Below are 17,951 nucleotides of genomic sequence, written 5' to 3'. Positions count from 1 at the left end.
AATAAAGGCAATATGGTGGCCATGTTGGAAATGCCAAGCTCAGGCCACTGACAGCAATCCGTCTCCATCAGACTGAGCATTGGGCACAGAGGGGTCCAGGGCTTTTAATTCTAGAGCTAAACTTCCTATGAACAGGCTGGAAGAGTCAGTTGTCGAGAATCACAGCGATATCATTAACTGCTGCCATGGTGAAAACTCACTAGTTGACAGTAGTGCATCACAGCCATCAGAAGCAGTAAAATTACTTTTGTGGATTCCTTCTGTGTATTTATTTAGTTGAACACAGTTTGCAGGTGCCGCCACTTGTCCGTGGGGGAGTGTTGATTTTGTGCTTGTGTTGTGCATGCTTGGTGCTCGAGCTTGGCAGATGTTTGGATGGAGATGCATAAAATGGCTGCTGCTGCCGACGTTACCACTGAGGCATAATTAAAACCACCGCAGAAGACATCAACTGAATTTAAAGTCAACAACTTGGAAATGGCTGAAGGTGTATCACAAAATAGTGGTGAAGTGGAAGAAGATGCAAAGGTTGTGCTATTCCAACTGGAGAGTCAAGTATTAGGGCAATGTCTGACATGCAGGATGAAATACAACCAGGTGACAGTGGGTCAAATGTTGGAAGCAGAAGAACCAAACAATGTCCTTCTGGGTCAAGCTCCGGAGTTTCCAGTACTATGTTTATGACTCGGGTTAAAGTGGCTGCCCTTGTTAAGAAACAAAAATTGCTTAAGGATAAATATCCCTCAGAAGAACAAGAAGGAGAGCAGGAGGAGCAGCTAAGGAGGGAAAAAAAAAGCAACTGGAACTGGATGCAAATATTGCTGATAATATCGCCAAGATGAGGGATCAAAGGGATCTGGCATTTTAAGTAACTTATTTGAAATGACTAATTGTATGGAGCCATATTTTGAGAAAGGGTAACAGGAAAAGAAAATATTTAATGTTAGGGAAGATCCTTTTGTACCACATTTACAAGACACCGATCCACAAACACCAATAATAACAACCGCAGACAGAGCTGTAGCTCAAGTCCAATCTCACCCCACAGTTACTTTGACCCTTCAGTCAATCACTAGAAATCCGTGAACATGCACATGTGATATCCCCAGCTACATTACCTGCTATAAGCAACGGTGAACAGAGCAACGTATTCTCAGTCATAGAAAAGCAAAATGAAATCACTGCATCATTAATCCAGCAACAATTTCTCTCTTTCATGCCCAAGGAAGAGATTCAAGTTTTTGATGGTGACCCGCTCAGTACCAAGTGTCATTAAATCCTTTGAACACAGTACTGAAAGTAAGAACAAAAACCCCATAGATTGTCTATTATCTGGAACAATACACAAGAGAATAGCCAAGGGAACTTGTAAGGATTCCCTACATATGGCCTTGGACAGAGGATTCAGGAAGGCTAAGTCTGTACTACAGGAGCAATTTGGGCATGAGCATAAACTTGCTACAGCTTATATGGAAAGGCTCTTAGATGATCATCAATAAAACCAGATGACACAAAGTCTCTACAAGCATACACCCTCTTTCTAAGAGGATGTTGAAAGCTGTGGAAGATATCAACTATATACATGAGCTTGACGTGCCTGCTAATGTGCTAGACATCATATGAAAATTGCCCTACTGGCTGAGGCATAATATTGAGAACCGTGGCCTGTGATTTCTAGGAAAAACACTACCAAAAAGCCATCTTTAAGGATATGGTGGATTTCATTGAAAGGCAGTGAAGATTGCAACAGATCTGGCATTTGGAGATATGGAATACACTCCAACAGTGACCAAAGATGCAAGGAAGACCAAGTCACAGCCTCATCCAAGAATAAAACGAAGTATCTTTGCCACCACTGTGACAGTTGCAGGTAAGGAAAATGATAAAGGACATTAGGAAAAGGAGAATTTGGCTGCTGTGAAGAGCAGTTTGTTCTGTGGAGGTGGACATGCTTTGGAGATATGTCCACAGTTAGAAAAGAGGGCTTTCCTAAAAGTAAAAGGAGTATGTTTTGTCTCTCTGTGCAAAAATGACAGGAAGTGACTCAGCTACAACATATCTGGTTAAATGCATCCCAGATGCTGCAGATCCACCAAAGGAAGAAGGAAATGGAAAAGGAACAAGCAGAAAGAAAGGAAGCAGCTGAAAACAGAACTGTATCCTCTATTCTGACAAATGGTCTTCATGGGGCCAGTGAAGATCACTGCAAACTCTCCATAGTGTCTGTACAAGTCAAGGTCAGGACCAGGTAGCACTGCATTATTTTGCACAGTGGGGCTAATGAATAAGCTTAATCTTCAGGGAAGATGGTCAAGGATTCTATTGAGAACTAAGGGCCAAAGGAAGGTCATTGAAACCAGCATTGCTTCGGGCCTAGAGGTCGCTGGGCAGGACAGCAGCAATTTTTGTGATCTCCCAGGCATATCAACCAGGAAGACTATAACTGTGCAAAAGGAAACAACCCACATCAAAATGATATTGATCGGTGATCTCATCGAAGTAATGGTCATCTACCTGAAATTGGCTCTGAGATTGAGTTGCTGATTGGGTCAGTTGTACCAAAGGCTCTGGAACTACTAGATCTAATATAGAATGAGGGAGACAGACCTTACGCTGTCAAAACCATGCTTGGTTGGACATTTAGGAGGAAAAAATGATAGTGGTCAGGAGCCGTCAGTGACAGGTGTCCACAGGATATCAGTTGTGAAACTTGATGAGCTGTGGGAACAATAGTTCAGGACTGACTTCTCTGAGTGCCCCAGTGATAACCAAGAACCTTCAAGCGAAGACAAGTAGTTCTTGGATTTAGTCTCAAAAATCTGCCAAACTAGTCGATGGCCATTATTGCATTGGATTACCTTCATAGGAAAGTCCTTTGAAGGTGTTGGTTAATCCCTTGGATGAAAAGTCTCATCTGGAAGTTCCAACAACTAGAAGCATTATAGATCTTGAAGATGGATCTGTTCTTCCTCTGCTATAAGAGCAAAAAAAATATAGTTTAAAGAAGGTGTGAGAGATGTTCTCAAGGATGTCTTCCTACCTTGGTACAATGCATACAGACTCTACACTGTGTTGCACAGACTAGTCAAATTTGTGGACATTCTCACAAACAGGTATGTGTGAATGAATCGTAGAAGGATAAGAGGTGAAAATGGTACTGAGAATTGTGAAAGAGCTTTGGAAACTTTATTTTCTGTTTTATTCGACATGTGCCAGCTGATGGTACCCTTTCCACCATTTATCATTGAACTCATGTACCAGAACATAAGGCGCTTGGTGGATCCATCCTCTGGAGTAAATAAGGATACACAAAGCATTCACTACCTCGTGCTCCCACAAGGGAATCAGTTATTGATAAATTTATTGAGGTAGCAGTCATCCAAATGGAGTCAGTTATTGAGCTTGGAAGAGTGGTCGGAGACAGAAAGACCCTTCCTGTTAAATACTTTTTGAAAGAAATTGTGATCCAGGATTCAGAAGCACAGAGAGAGCTGATTGATTACAGAGGGCCTGGAATAAATGTTCTGGAAATTAGCCATAGATCGGCAGACTTCATACAAATGATCAACTCTGCAGAAAATGATCTGCAAGAACGATTAAAAATTCCTGAAAATTACAAACGGATTTTTCTCCAGGGAGGTGGAACTAGAGAGTTTAGTGCTGTACCTTTAAATCATATTGGATTAAAAGAAGGGAGGAGTGTAGATTATTTGATTATTGGAGCTTGGTCTGCCAACACAGCCAAAGAACAGAGAAATATGACAACATGAATATTGTGCACCCAAGGTTTTTTTTTTAATATTTTTTTTTCCACACCATAAATCACATTAGCCATGATATACACTTTTTCTTTTTCACACATATACAGTGACTTTTTCTCCCCCCCCCTCCCTCCTCCCAAGCCACCCCCCCACCCCCCCCCCCCCTCTCATCCATTTTAGGTATACAATCTAGGTTGCCTTACAAACTATTCCTGATCCAAACAATTGAAATTTGAATCCGAATGCCTCTACTATTGTGCCAATGAGATGGTTCATGGTTTGGAATTCCTCTTTATCCCAGACATAAAGGAACTGTTCTGGTCAGTGGGTGTAACCAAGTTTGGTTTGATTTTTGTAGGTGCTCAGAAAAATGTTGGATGTGGTGGGGTGACTATGGTAATGATCAGAGAGATTCTTCTGAGATATGCACTGAAAGAATGTCATGTCATTTTTTTTTACTATAAAGTGCAAGGGAGTTGCAGTTCTATGTACAACATTCCTACAGTAGTAACATTATGGGATTGGTCGAGCAATGGATCAAAAATTCTGAGGTGGCTGAACCAATGGGCCAGAACAGTGCTGTGAAATCAAAGCTGATTTATGATGTAGTTGATGGATCAAATGTGTGCAGAAGCACGATGAATATTCCAATACGCCTTGGGAACGCAAATGGAGACAATGTTCTTTAAACAGAGTTTCTTGAAAAAAGCTGCTAAAAATAACATGATATTGTTAAAGGGCCACAGGTCTGTTGGTGGAATTCAAATCTCCTTATATAATGATATAATGCTGTGACAGTGGAAGAAACCCAAAAACTGGCTGACTTTATTTTTGTTGATTTTTTATGACCTTGCCCCTTGCCCACTACACAGACTACATAGAAACATAGAAGATAGGAGCAGGAGTAGGTCATTCGACCCTTCGAGCCTGCTCCGTCATTCAACGAGATCATGGCTGATCTTAAAGTTCAGTACCCTGTCCCCGCCTTCTCTCCGTAACCTTTAATACCCTTATACTGAAGAAATATATCTAATTCCCTCTTAAATATATTTAATGAACCTGCCTCTACTGCCCTCTGTGGCAATGAATTCCACAGATTCACCACCCTCTGGGTAAAGAAATTCCTCCTCATCTCGGTCCTAAATGGTTTGCCCATTATTCTCAAACCATGGCCCCGGGTTCTGGATTTTCCCATCATTGGAAACATCCCATCTGCATCCATTCTGTCCAGTCCTGCCAGAATTTTACATGTCTCGATGAGATCCCCTCTCAATCTTCTAAACTCCAGCGAGTACAATCCCAATTTGCGCAATCTTTCCTCATAAGTCATTCCTGCCATTCCAGGTATCAGCCTGGTGAATCGCCTCTGCTCTCCCTCCATTGCAAGAACATCCTTCCTTAGATAAGGTGACCAAAACTGCACACAATACTCCAGGTGGGGTCTCACCAAGGCCCTGTACAGCTGCAGTAAGGTATCCTTGTTCCTATACTCAAACCCTCTTGATATGAAGGCCAACATACCATTTGCCTTTTTAACCGCCTGCTATATCTGCATGCTCGCCTTCAGAGACTGGTGTACAAGTACCCCTAGGTCTCTCTGCACTTCCCCATCTCTTAATCTATTGCCATTCAAATAGTAATCTGCCCTCCGGTTTGTATTACTAAAGTGGATAACCTCACATTTATCCACATTGTAGTGCATTTGCCATGTATCTGCCCAGTCCCTCAATTTATCCAAATCACACTGGAGCTTCCTGACCCCCTCTTCCGTGCACACAACCTCTCCTAGCTTAGTGTCATCTGCAAATTTGGAGATATTACATCCAATCCCCTCAACCAGATCATTAATGTAAATGGTGAACAGCTGGGGTCCCAGTACAGATCCCCGTGGCACTCCACTGGTCACCGCCTGCCACTCAGAAAACGAGCCATTTATCCCAACTCTCTGTCTTCTACCTGCCAGCCAGTTCTCAATCCACATCAATACTTTGCCCCCGATCCCATGAGCCTTGATTTTGTAAGCCAGTCATTTATGCAGGACCTTATCGAAGGCCTTTTGGAAGTACAGGTACACCACATCCACTGGCTCTCCCCCATCTATTTTACCTGTCACCATCTCAAAGAATTCCAATAGATTTGTCAAGCACGATTTACCTTTTGTAAATCCTTGTTGACTCCGTCCGATCCCTTCTCTGCTAGTCATATGCTCCGCTATTACATCCTTAATAATGGATTCCATCATTTTGCCAACTACAGACTTTACTGGTTCAGAGTAGTGGTAAAGATCACTCTTTTGAAGGCTATGTGCTGGTAACCTCTGGCCTATGAATAATGAAGAAAGACGATCTACATAATATTGGAATTTACTGTATTTGATTGTTTTTTTATAATAGTGTAATTATTATTTGAGACAATAATAATTACGGGCTGGTGTAAGCCTCATTGCTTACCGTTGTTGGTTTGGCAGTGGGGATCCTGGTTTTGTTTGCACGAGTTCAGTTTGTTCCAGTGCACATGCGCTATTCTCTGGGGGGTTGGCGCATGCACAGGGCTTCTGGGTGGTTGGCAGTTAGTTAGCCTGCGTTGACTGTAATGGTAGAATAGACGTGGGCGAGCGAGGCTCTGACATTTTCAGTTGACCGTTACTGAGGAGATTCAACGTTATGTTACCAACATTAGCTATTAGACATTTATCGTTATCAAGTTTAAAAACATTACCATGGATGTTACGAGTCCTTTTGTGTAAATTAATAAACTGTTTTAAAACTCATCTCAACTTTGTCGTGAATTCCTCAAATGAGTCAAAGAACCCACTTAGCCTCTGAGTGGCTTTTATTATAGAGAGCAGTTGTTACAATGAATGCATGGAAGGTGAGGTACCATTGACACAATTCTCACTGATGTTGAAGCTTGAAGCTAAAGTTATGATTCTTTCAATCTGTGCATGCATATAATGCATAATATGCAGGAATGAGTGTGATCACAAAACATTGTGATGAATATCAAATGATATGTCTAACATCAGATTCACATGCTTAACATCCAGATGGAGTATTAATTATAGAAGTTATGCAAGAGACTATCATTCCCAGAGACTGACTAACTGAATCAGTTAGTCCATGTACTGATACGTTACTTTCATGCATTGCCTTTACCAAGACAGGCGGAATTAGAACATTACGGTAAGTGGAATGTGTTGCTGGAAAATAAGGCAGAAGGAATTTCAATGATAAACCTTTGGAAAGAAACTGGATGAACATTTGCAAAGGAAAAGTTTGACTCATTGTAGGGTTCTTTAAAAAATGCAGCCAAGGTCTGGTGGAGTGCATGATCTTTCTAAGTCACTGTGTTCTATGAATTATGCCGTTTTTTGTTTGGAATATGCATCCATCATTGATGAGTCAAGTTCTCCCTGTTTGCTGAGTATTGCCTGTCCTGGCAGGTCTTTCTCTAGATCTAATTTCTATTTCACAGATGCAAACATGTATTGTGGTTCCCTCTGTTGAAGAGAGGGCTGTGATTGCTTTGATTCTTGTTGCACTGTGACCAACAAAGAAAGCTGAACATTGGGCCAGAACATGGAATGATTACTGATGCTGGAGAAATGACCAGGTTTATAATTAAATGCCATGTGCAAGCTGACCTCAATGCTTGCTAATATTGTTACAGGAGCAATAGCATTGTTTTGTGGCTCAAGGCAGCTCATGACCAGTGCAATAATAACTAGTACCCAAAAGCAATTCAAACCCTTGAGAGCAAAATCCAGATCACCAGTCTCAATTCTGTGGATACTGCGGGTACCAGAAAAAGTCACCACTCAGCATTCACACCTGTGGAGAAGACATGCTGGGCACTGCATGATGAGGGATATGGCATGCTGACGATCTGCCATATAGTAAACAACCACCTTTAAATTGATAGAATAATCAATGACAATAACACCCTCTACTAATTTGTCAACAATACAATGGGCGTGAGTTGTTTAAATAAAGTTGATAAGTCAGCATGCAGGAGGGAGATTGAAAACTTGCTTGAATATTGCACCGGCACTATATAGTGCACTCAATGTCACCAAAACTAGGGAGCTAATTGTTGCCTTCAGGAAGAGAAAGCCAGAGGTATACAATCCAGTGATCTTTGGGGTTCACAAAGGTGGAGAGGGTGAGCAAATTTAAGTTCGTGGGAGTCACTATCTCGGAGGATCTTTCCTAGACCGAACACTCTAATGGCATCATGAAGGAAGCACGTCAGCACCTTTATTTCCTTAGGAGTTTGTAGAGGTTTGGTATGACAAACCACACATCTCTAGAAATGTGTGGTAGAAAGTGTGCTGACTGGCTGTATCATGGTCTGGTATGGGCACACCAATACCCCTGAATGTAAAGCCTTGCAAAAGGGCATGGAAACAGCCCAGGGCATCGCAGGTAAAACCCACCCCACTAGTGACCACATCTACAGGGAACACAGCTGTTGGAGAGGAGGAGCAATCGTCAAGGATCCACACCACCCACCACATGCTCTCTTCTCGCGGCTTCCACCGGGAAAGAGGTAGAGGTGCCACAAGACTCGTACCACCAGGTTCAGGAATAGGTGCTACCCCTCCACCATCAGACTGCTCAACAACAAACTCAATCAGGGATTCATTTGAGGACTTTTACTTGTGCACTTTATTGATTTTTTTAAATTCTCTCTGTATTGCCCAGTTTACATTCATTATCTGTTTATAGCTCTTCATTTGCTCACATGTATATGTTGTGTAGTTTTTTTTGCACGACCAATTAAGTGGTAATTCTGTCTCACCTGCGAAAAAAGAATCTCAGAGTTGTATACAATACAATGCCTTTAAGACCAGAGTGTAAAACAGTACACAGTAATAAACAAGGTAACATTCCTCCAAGCTGTAATGCTACCTACACATCACCAAAAAAAACAACGCAGACAACACAAGACTACATCATTCCTACACCAGTCAAAAACAAACTACACGAAACTGGAACACACCTACACAGAACCACATAATGAACAAAATAGACAGCTCAAACAATACAGCAGAAGATGAAAAATCTAGACAGTAGTCACAGCAGAGACAAGTTACATTTTCGTAGACTTAGATTTTAAAAAGTCTAGCAGCTTGAAGTGAAGAACCGCCACACAATTCACACATCCATATGGGCCCGCAAGCTTTGGCACAATAGTGATAGACAGACCCAATGACTTCCTCACTGACTTCACCATCTGCTGCAGGGCCACGCTCTCCATGATAGCACAGCCTCCAGAACCTCTGGGCCAGACACTCAAAACAGCCACTCTGGGCTCTCTGACACTTCCATCGCATAACACACAGACCTCCAGATTCTCCCAGCGCACGATGCAGCCAGCTCCATCACACATCTGCAAAGCACGCCACAGCGTATCCACTGCGGTCACTGGCAGCAAACGATATTGAAGTCTGGAGGCCTCATCCCCACAACAGAGGCCCGATCACTACAGCAGACCAAGATGTGCAGCTCCGCAGCTTTCTTCCATAGGTCTGTACCTTACTTCATGGTTCTCACATTTCCACAGCGCTCTACCATCCAATGTTCATCAATTAAGAATTGATGCATGGTACCTTACTGAACTGTTGCAGTAGCATCAGGTTCAGAGAAGTTGCTGCAGTCACTGCCACACTGCTATTATCCAGAACCAGATATGTAATGCCATGTATATACTCTGACAATCTGAACATAGAGCATACATTATAGCACAATATTGTGCCAACCTATGTTAACCTATTCCACAACAATCAAATTCTTCCCTACCACACACCCATATCCCTTCATTTTTCTTACATCCATATGCCTATCTAAGAATATTTCGAATGTCCCCATTGTACCTGCCTCCACTAACCACCAGCCACGTACAACAACTCACTAAAAAATACTTACCTCTGATATCTCCCATAAACTTGCCTCCAATCACCTTAAACAATGGTCTCTTGTACTTTCTATTGTCACCGCAGGGAAACAGTGCTGGCTGTCCAACCTATCCGGGCCCTTCATAATCTTACATAGCTCTAAATACTTTACTGCTCCAAAGAAAAAAGCTCTGACAACCTTGCTTCATATGACACGTTCTCCAATCCAGGCAACATCATGGTAAATCTCCTCTTACCCTCCCCAAAGCATCTCCATTCCTCCTACAAGGTAACTAGAACTGAATGGAATACTCCAAGTGTAGTTTAGAATGTATGTGTTAATATTTCATGCACTAACCTTTCATAATATTCACACTGAGCTCCAGGACGATCAATCTCTCAGGTACTTGATCCACGATGCACCTTAATTAAAAGATGCAGGTTGGCTTTAATTAGTGTGGATCTACCTTTAAGTGAGACTAGCCACTCATGATATTGGCCTTTTGCTGACGACCTCTGTCAGTATGATTGAAAGCTATAATTATTATCATTAGCTGGCAGCACTGAATTGGCACACTGCCTTCCAAATGGAGGTAAACAAGAAAATCTGCAAATGCTGGGGTCGAGTGCAGCACACAAAAAAATGCTGGAGAAATTCAAGTGTCTCTTGAAGAAAAGCTCAGGCCTGAAATGTCAACTGCCTTTTACTTCCAATGGGTGTACATGACATGTTGATATTCTCTAGCATTTTCGTCTACTGCACTGCCTTCCACTATTGACCCCACTGTTTGTGGGGTCTTCAAAAAATTCCTTCCTCAATAAAAATGTTTCAGTTTTTGAAGTGATGCACTTTGGAAGGTTGAACTTGAAGCCAGTGTAGTGATTGGCAAGATTCTTGGCAGTGTGGAGGAATGGAGGGATCTTGGGGTCTATGTCGATCAATCCCTTAAAGTTGCTGCACAAGTTGATAGAGTGGATTTGTTCAAGGGCCACGAGGTAATGAAGCTCTATGAAACTCTGGTTAGACCACTCTTAGTGTATTGTGTTCAGTTCTGGTTGCCTCATTACAGGAAGGATGTAGAAGTTTTGGACAGCATACAAAGCTAGAGCTTTTCACTTTGGAGCGACAGAGGAGGAGAGGTGACTAAATAGTGGTAATTCATACTGCAATAAATAGTGCAAAAGACTGTGAGTGGCTAAGATAGGGTGGACAGCTAGAACATTGATCCTGAGGCAACAATGGGAAATACCAGAGGACATTTATTTAAGGTGAGTGGAGGAAAGTTCAGGGTAGAGGTCGCAAGTAAGTTTTTTTTACTCAAAGTGGTGGGTGCCTGGAATGGATTGCTGGGGGTGGGGTTGGAGACTGGTACAATAGGAACATGTGAAAGGTTTTGAGATAGGCCCATGGATATAAGAAAAATAGAGAATTATGGGTGTAAAGTTGGGAAGGGTTAGATTGATGGTGGAGTAAGTTTATATAGGTCAACATAATATCACGGGCTGAAGGGCCTGCAATGTGCTATAATGTTCTTTGTGTTATGTTCTATTAAAGCTACACTCCATGGTCAGAAGGAAATAAATCTTATGGATTTCTCAGATTTAATTACTCAAATCCAGTGTTCATTTTTCACATAGTTCAATGATTCAGCTGAACAAAGCGATATAGATCTGAAAGGATCCTTGAGGTGACTATAAACTGACCCAGTGGCTTCAGATAATAACTGAAATTAGAAAAATAAAATTAAAACTGTGAAAGCAAAGTATGATTGCTCTACTGAAGTTGAAATTTACAACAAAACACATGTTTGAGGATCAAGTAAATTCGCTCTGCTTACAAACTGGCTCAATCAACCCAAATAATTGATGGTATAAACAAGGATATGGGTTGCAGACAGCTGCAGGCCATTGATGAATTCTCTTTATGATATAGAGGTTCATATCACTTGTCGGACAGGAAATATGCTGAAAGTCACTCTCCCCCCCCCCTCCCCCACCATGTCCATGACTATCAGATCCCCCCACAGCTGACACCACCTTCATGTTGGCCACCCTCCTCATCTGGTCTTTTTTTGTGACCCAATACCTGGGCTGCCCTCGAACCTCCAGATGTACAATAATGAGCACATTGAGTGTGACCTGGTCTCTTTTTGAGTGTACTCTGAGACCACTCATGGGTATAATCAACAGGCAGCTATGAAGGGCCAGTTGTAGGGTGTGCGCTATAAGGGGTTGGGTTTCAGTCTGGTTCACCCAGTTGCATGACCATTGTGGTTCACCCGGTTTAACTTTACATATGTAGTGTGATGATAGGATGACAGTGATGCTCCTGACCACTAGAGGAGGTCAGAATTGAATGCTGCACCTCAGGGGTTAGATACAAACATATGGCTGTGCCTTGAGGTTGTGAGTGTTAATAAAGTATTATTAATCTAAAAGAACCAAAGTTTATTTATTACTTAAAAGAAACATCGCATGTAGCACAGCTAGATAACTGCTTTAATCCTTATGCCCTGCCTGCTCTTCAGGGGACGGGTGGCAGATACTGAGGTTTTAACCCTCAGTCATTCTAGATATCTTCTGTAGGTATTTGTAGCTTAGGTAACCTGCATGCTGTTGAGGTTAGATAGTGTGAGTGTGTTATCATCTCCTGTTTCATACTTGTTTCCAGTTTGTAAATGAATTCCACTATTTGTGCAACTAACATACATCAGGATTGTTAATCCTTAAACCCTTCCAATCTGTTTTCTGAACCCTCACCACCCGCCTTGCTGTCCTTTATGCCTTGAGAAGGAAGTAAAACCTGGAAAAGAAATGAGTGAAGAAATAAAAATTCTTCTTGTGATCGAATTCACAAATCGTTATTCTCATGGATACAAACACAAATGGCTTTTCCTTTTATATGCTCTGTAAAGTCACACAAAGTGATGTCACCAATCCAACAGCTCGAGAGGAGAACCAAAACAGAATCCCTTCAAAGACTGAGTGTCCTCAGATCTTGCCATCTCCTCTGATGCCACCGTGACCTTGGTAACATCAGGGCCTCCAGTCCATTCCAGCAGTGAACCCAAACTACAGGCATCCGAGTCACCCTTCTCGGCTCCTGCTTCCATTTCACATTGTTGACTGCATTGGATAGGTTAGTGCTAAAAAAAGCAGCTGATCCAAATTATATAGTGACTGCAAAATCCTTCCCTATCTAACAACAGAAATATGATCACTGGTACAGTCATTTTAACCATCGTCCTCAGCCAGAAATTTGAGGAAAAGGTCATTTGCTTACATCATCAAAATAACAATTCATTCTGGAGAGAGCTTCTTAGCATCTCCTGCAGTTACCGGAACATACACAACAGACAGATTGGCAGACAAATATGAGTACGTGCACATGCAGACTCATGCACACCTCTCTGAAAATAATTAATCTCTGGTAATAGCCTAGGACATTTTTAACAGGCCACAAGGTGATTAACATTCATTCCCATGAAAGATCTCACACTGAGTGGATTGAAGACTCTTTCTTAGTGAAAATTAGCAATTTATAAGACAGGTTTCCTTTGCCTTTAAGATGCTACACTTACTTGCATACAAGATCCAAAAGTGGATTGGTGGGTCCAGTGCGATCCAGGTTCTTTCCGCGAAAGGTGGTAGTGTCAGAGGTGGAGTGGTTACTCCACCTCCTGCATAAAGGGATTGTCACTAAAGCGGGTCCAAACAGGAAGGTAAGATAACTGATGTCGCACTGACAGCCCCGCTACACTGTCACAGAGCGGCCGGTGGAGCTGTCAGGCTGCGCTCGCTAACTCTGTTCTGCTCCCTTATGCTGTCCTGCTCTATCAAGCTGCTCCCTCACACTGTACGTTCCTGATGGGGCAAGAAGAAGGGGGAATGGAGGTCGAAGGGAGCGGTGTTACAGGGCTGCCGGTATGGAGCGGGGTAGTGTGATTGGTGTGGAGAGTTGGGGGCAAGAGGAAGGAGAATGGAAGAGAGAGGGAGGGGAATGGAAGAGAGAGGGAGAGGAATGGAGGATAAAGGGAGCAGGTCTGTCAGGCAGCGTGTGGCAGGGCTGTTGGAGGGCAGTCACTGCTGTGCTACACATCCCATCCACTTTTGCCTTGGGAAGCCAATGTGCTGCTCTGAACTACACAAAATGACTGTGCGATCCGCATTTTCAGTCTTCCACAAACAGTAAATCAGTTTTTTTATTTGAAACGTGAGTAGGCGCTAACTCGGCTTTTGTGCATTAAAAACTTTGTCACTGTCCTCAAGTACTGCAGTATGAAAGCACTGCTGTGGAGGTCATTCAGAAGCTTGAAGAAATCGTCTTTAAGCTGGTAGGTGCATTTTTTTCAGACTCTTGAGCCTTGTCATTAATGGGAGGATGGAGAAGACTATGTGTCTGGGGGTGTGATGGTTTCTTCAGTATGTTGGTTGCCTTTCCTGGGAAGTGGGAGATGTACATGGTTCATGGAGAAGGGGGGCAGGGGATGTTTGCATGATGTTTTGAGTTGCATTAACTGTCTTCTGCAGCTTCTTCTGATCTCGAGCAGAGCAGCCCCTGTCCCACACTGCGATGCATCCAGCAAGTTTGCAATCTGGGTCCCACTGCATTGTATCACAAATTTGATTTTGCCTGCTTTATTGGGAGTCCGGGAATTTCTTGTTGCAGAAGGTGGAAAACCTCTGAACCTTTCAGAGCTGTGGAGAGGAGCGAGATGTTTGAGTAAGTACGTTCAGGTCCGAAAAACCAGGGAATTAAAGGGCATGGGGAAATGGCACAGAGGAGGGGATGAGGCCAGGTTTAATGTTAAGAGTACTGTAGCAATATTAATATTTGGGGAGAATTTATAAGATTTAGAGTAGGTTACATACACACACATTTTAAAACAGATCTTATTTGAAAGACTGAAGAATTCATATTGCAGGATCTCTGGAAAATGTTCTGCACATTTCACAAGTAGGTGCTAATGGCCCCTAAAATGCTTGACCATTGTCTTGCTGGAATCAAGCTGTCGAAGTGCCCTTCCTGCAAAGGTCTCATAGAAAGGTCACTCCTGGATTTTGTTGATCTAACAACAGATGGGAGCAGAAGAAAGAACTCCTGTTGTTTGCTGAAGGTGGGGGTTTTGCAAGTGAGTCACATGTTTCTCTGGGAAGTTTCAGCTGGAGAGAGGGAGAGCGACAGATAGAGAGGACACAAGCTCTCTCAATCAGTCAGTGTGTGGGACACAGACAAGTAACTGAAAGGTGCAAACCAGGAAAAACTGTTTGAAACTGATGAAAGCAAGTTCCAGAGCAGTAGATGGCTGGAAGTACTATCTGTCTGATATTTCTCTTGAAATAGAGGAAGGAATGGAACTTTGTGGTAGCTTAAAGAAAGGTTACCATCTGGAAGACCCTGATGGGGCAAGTTTCATCAGCAAGACCCTGAGGTGACTAGTGGTGGTACCTCAGTTGTGGAAATCCTGGAGCAACAAGTAACTCTCTCTGCAAACGCTATAAAAACCTTCCTGAGCAGTAAATGTTTACCTTTCAAGCACCAAGCCTGGTGAACTTTATACATGTTAAATTCTGTGCACAGTGTGATGATTGCCTGCAACCAGAGAACTTGGAAGTAGGAGAAGTGAGATTGAACTGTGAACCAAAGAACTTTTCTTGAATTTACACACACATGTGCTTAGAATTAGAAGGGGGTCATTTGGGTTAGTATAGAGTATATTATAAGTTATAAGTTATTATAAGTTCAGCTCCGAATCATGGGTCCTCTACCGGCATCACCTACGGCTCCTAAAACGCTTCCACCAGCCTTGTCTCCGCTCCTTCCTCAACATTCATTGGAGCGACTTCATCACCAACATCGAAGTACTCGAGACGGCAGAGGCCGACAGCATCGAATCCACGCTGCTGAAGATCCAACTGCGTTGGGTAGGTCACGTCTCCAGAATGGAGGACCATCGCCTTCCCAAGATCGTGTTATATGGCGAGCTCTCCACTGGCCACTGAGACAGAGGTGCACCAAAGAAGAGGTACAAGGACTGCCTAAAGAAATCTCTTGGTGCCTCCCACATTGACCATCGCCAGTGGGCTGATATTGCCTCTAACCATGCATCTTGGCACCTCACAGTTCGGCGGGAAGCAACCTCCTTGGAAGAAGACCACAGAGCCCACCTCACTGACAAAAGACAAAGGCGGAAAAACCCAACACCCAACCCCAACCAACCAATTTTCCCTTGCAACCGCTGCAACCGTGTCTGCCTGTCCCGCATTTGACTTGACAGCCACAAACGAGCCTGCAGCTGACGTGGACATTACCCCTCCATAAATCTTCGTCAGCGAAGCCAAGCCAAAGAGAGAGAGAGATAAGCATAGAGTTGTTAAAGTTTGATTTTATTTTCATGTTTGAAGTTGATTAAAAATAACTTTTGTTTCAAAAACCACTTGTGAATGTCTATTGCTGCTGGGTTTTGGGGTCCTTTGGGCTCGTAACAGTATCCTCATCTTGCACCTTGTCCACATTCACGGTGCTGATATTGAAAGAGTAGATGGCTTTGAGTTCTGCAGAATAAATAGCTCCCAGGATTTGACATGAACAAGCATGTTGATGTAATGGTCAATAAAGGTCACCATGTATCTTCAAATTTTACCAATGAATGGAATACAAGAATGAATTTTTTTTCTGAACTTAAACATGACATAATATGAGAGAACCATTGAAACACTGTTGGAGGTCTAGAGTCTTTCCATTTGAATAAGATGGCTCTCCTTGCCAATAATGTAGAGAAGGCCACAACCTGTTGTGCATATTAAAATTTCTTTCTATAGATTACCAAGGATGGACAAGACCAAAAAATGTGACAATGTAGCAATATCAAATTTGTATCTGTCACAAGTAGGGTTAATATGAGAAAAGCTTATCTTTGGAAACATGTGCACGATTCATCACTTTGAATTGGATTAATGAATATTGGGCACATATGAAAAATGTATTACCAGTTTAAGAATCTTCTCCCTTAGATCCTCCATAAGGGTTTTGCAAGTTCCCATTTCCAAGCCTTTTTAACCTTATTATGAAGTACTGTACATAATTAATTCATTCATTCTGAGAAGGATTTAATTGAAAAATATCATCAACTAGGTCTGGTGGGTATACAAATGGAAAGTTCGATAATATGGTATTTAAGAAACTTCTAATCTGTAAATATCTAAAAAATGAATATTTGGTAAGTCATATTTACTTGCCAGCTGTTCAAAAGACCTCAAACAACCTTTCTTAATACATTTGTAAAAGAAATAATACTTTTGATTTTCCATATAGGGAAGGATTGATCAACTATTGATGGTAGAAAAATATAATTATGAGAGAAAGAACTAGATAAAACAGTTTAAAAAAATAAAAATACCCCTAAATTTGAACCACATTTGCAATATGTTTGAGTATCAGATTAGATATATCCTTATTGATCTTGGAAAAACTAAATAGAAGGGCTACCCTATAAAGAGGCCACTGAATACTGCTGTATAGATTTCAATTCTAAACCTATCCAATTCGTCAGAATAAAAAATCCAAAAATTTAGAGAACGAATATTAACAGACCAATAATAAAATCTAAAATTAGTTAAATGAATCTCACCCTTGCTTGTTGCTAATTAATCTTCCTTTTTTGTTGCAACTCCTACACTCTGTAAATTGTGCTCTTTACATGGCTGTATGTAATGTTGGAGATAACTTGTCAGATTTTTCGCAGAAGAACCATTCTCACCTTTCTCGGTACTTTGTGATAAGCAAACTTAAACTTTAAATTTAAACTCTCAAAAGAACATAAGAAATAGGAGCAGGAGTCAGTCATCTGACCAACTGAGCCTGCTCTGCCATTCAATAAGATCATGCCAATTTGGCCATGGACCCACCTGTTCCCCATAACCTTTAAGTACCCTACTATCCAAGAGTATTCTGTATCGAACTCGGTCTTAAATTTTATTGAATCAATTCACTCCCTTCTGAGAAGCGCAGTTTCTCCTCATCTCTGTCCTAAGCCTACTTCCCAAAATGAGGCAATGACCCCTAATTTTAGTCTCACTGACTGGTGGAAACAATTTTCCTGCCTCTATTTTATCTGTCCTTTTCATAATTATATGCTTCTATAAGATCCCATGTCATACTTCCAGAGAGTACCATCTCGATAACACAAGTCTTTCTTTATAGGCTATTCCCCTCATCTCTGGAATCAACTTGGTGAACCTCTTCTGCATCACTTCCAGAGCTAGGATATACTTTCTCAAGTCTTCATTGGCTT

The 17,951-nt window shown here is 42.0% G+C and overlaps 1 pseudogene; it reads left to right on the top strand.

The window, feature by feature from the left end:
• The first annotated feature begins 477 nt into the window (after positions 1 to 477).
• Positions 478 to 4,609, top strand: LOC138755239 (phosphoserine aminotransferase-like; annotated as a pseudogene).
• The last annotated feature ends 13,342 nt before the right edge of the window (positions 4,610 to 17,951 follow it).

This window comes from Narcine bancroftii, chromosome 1 (assembly GCF_036971445.1).
Source record: "Narcine bancroftii isolate sNarBan1 chromosome 1, sNarBan1.hap1, whole genome shotgun sequence".
Classification (NCBI taxonomy): Eukaryota; Metazoa; Chordata; class Chondrichthyes; order Torpediniformes; family Narcinidae; genus Narcine; species Narcine bancroftii.
This window is presented reverse-complemented; position numbering and strand designations above follow the sequence as displayed.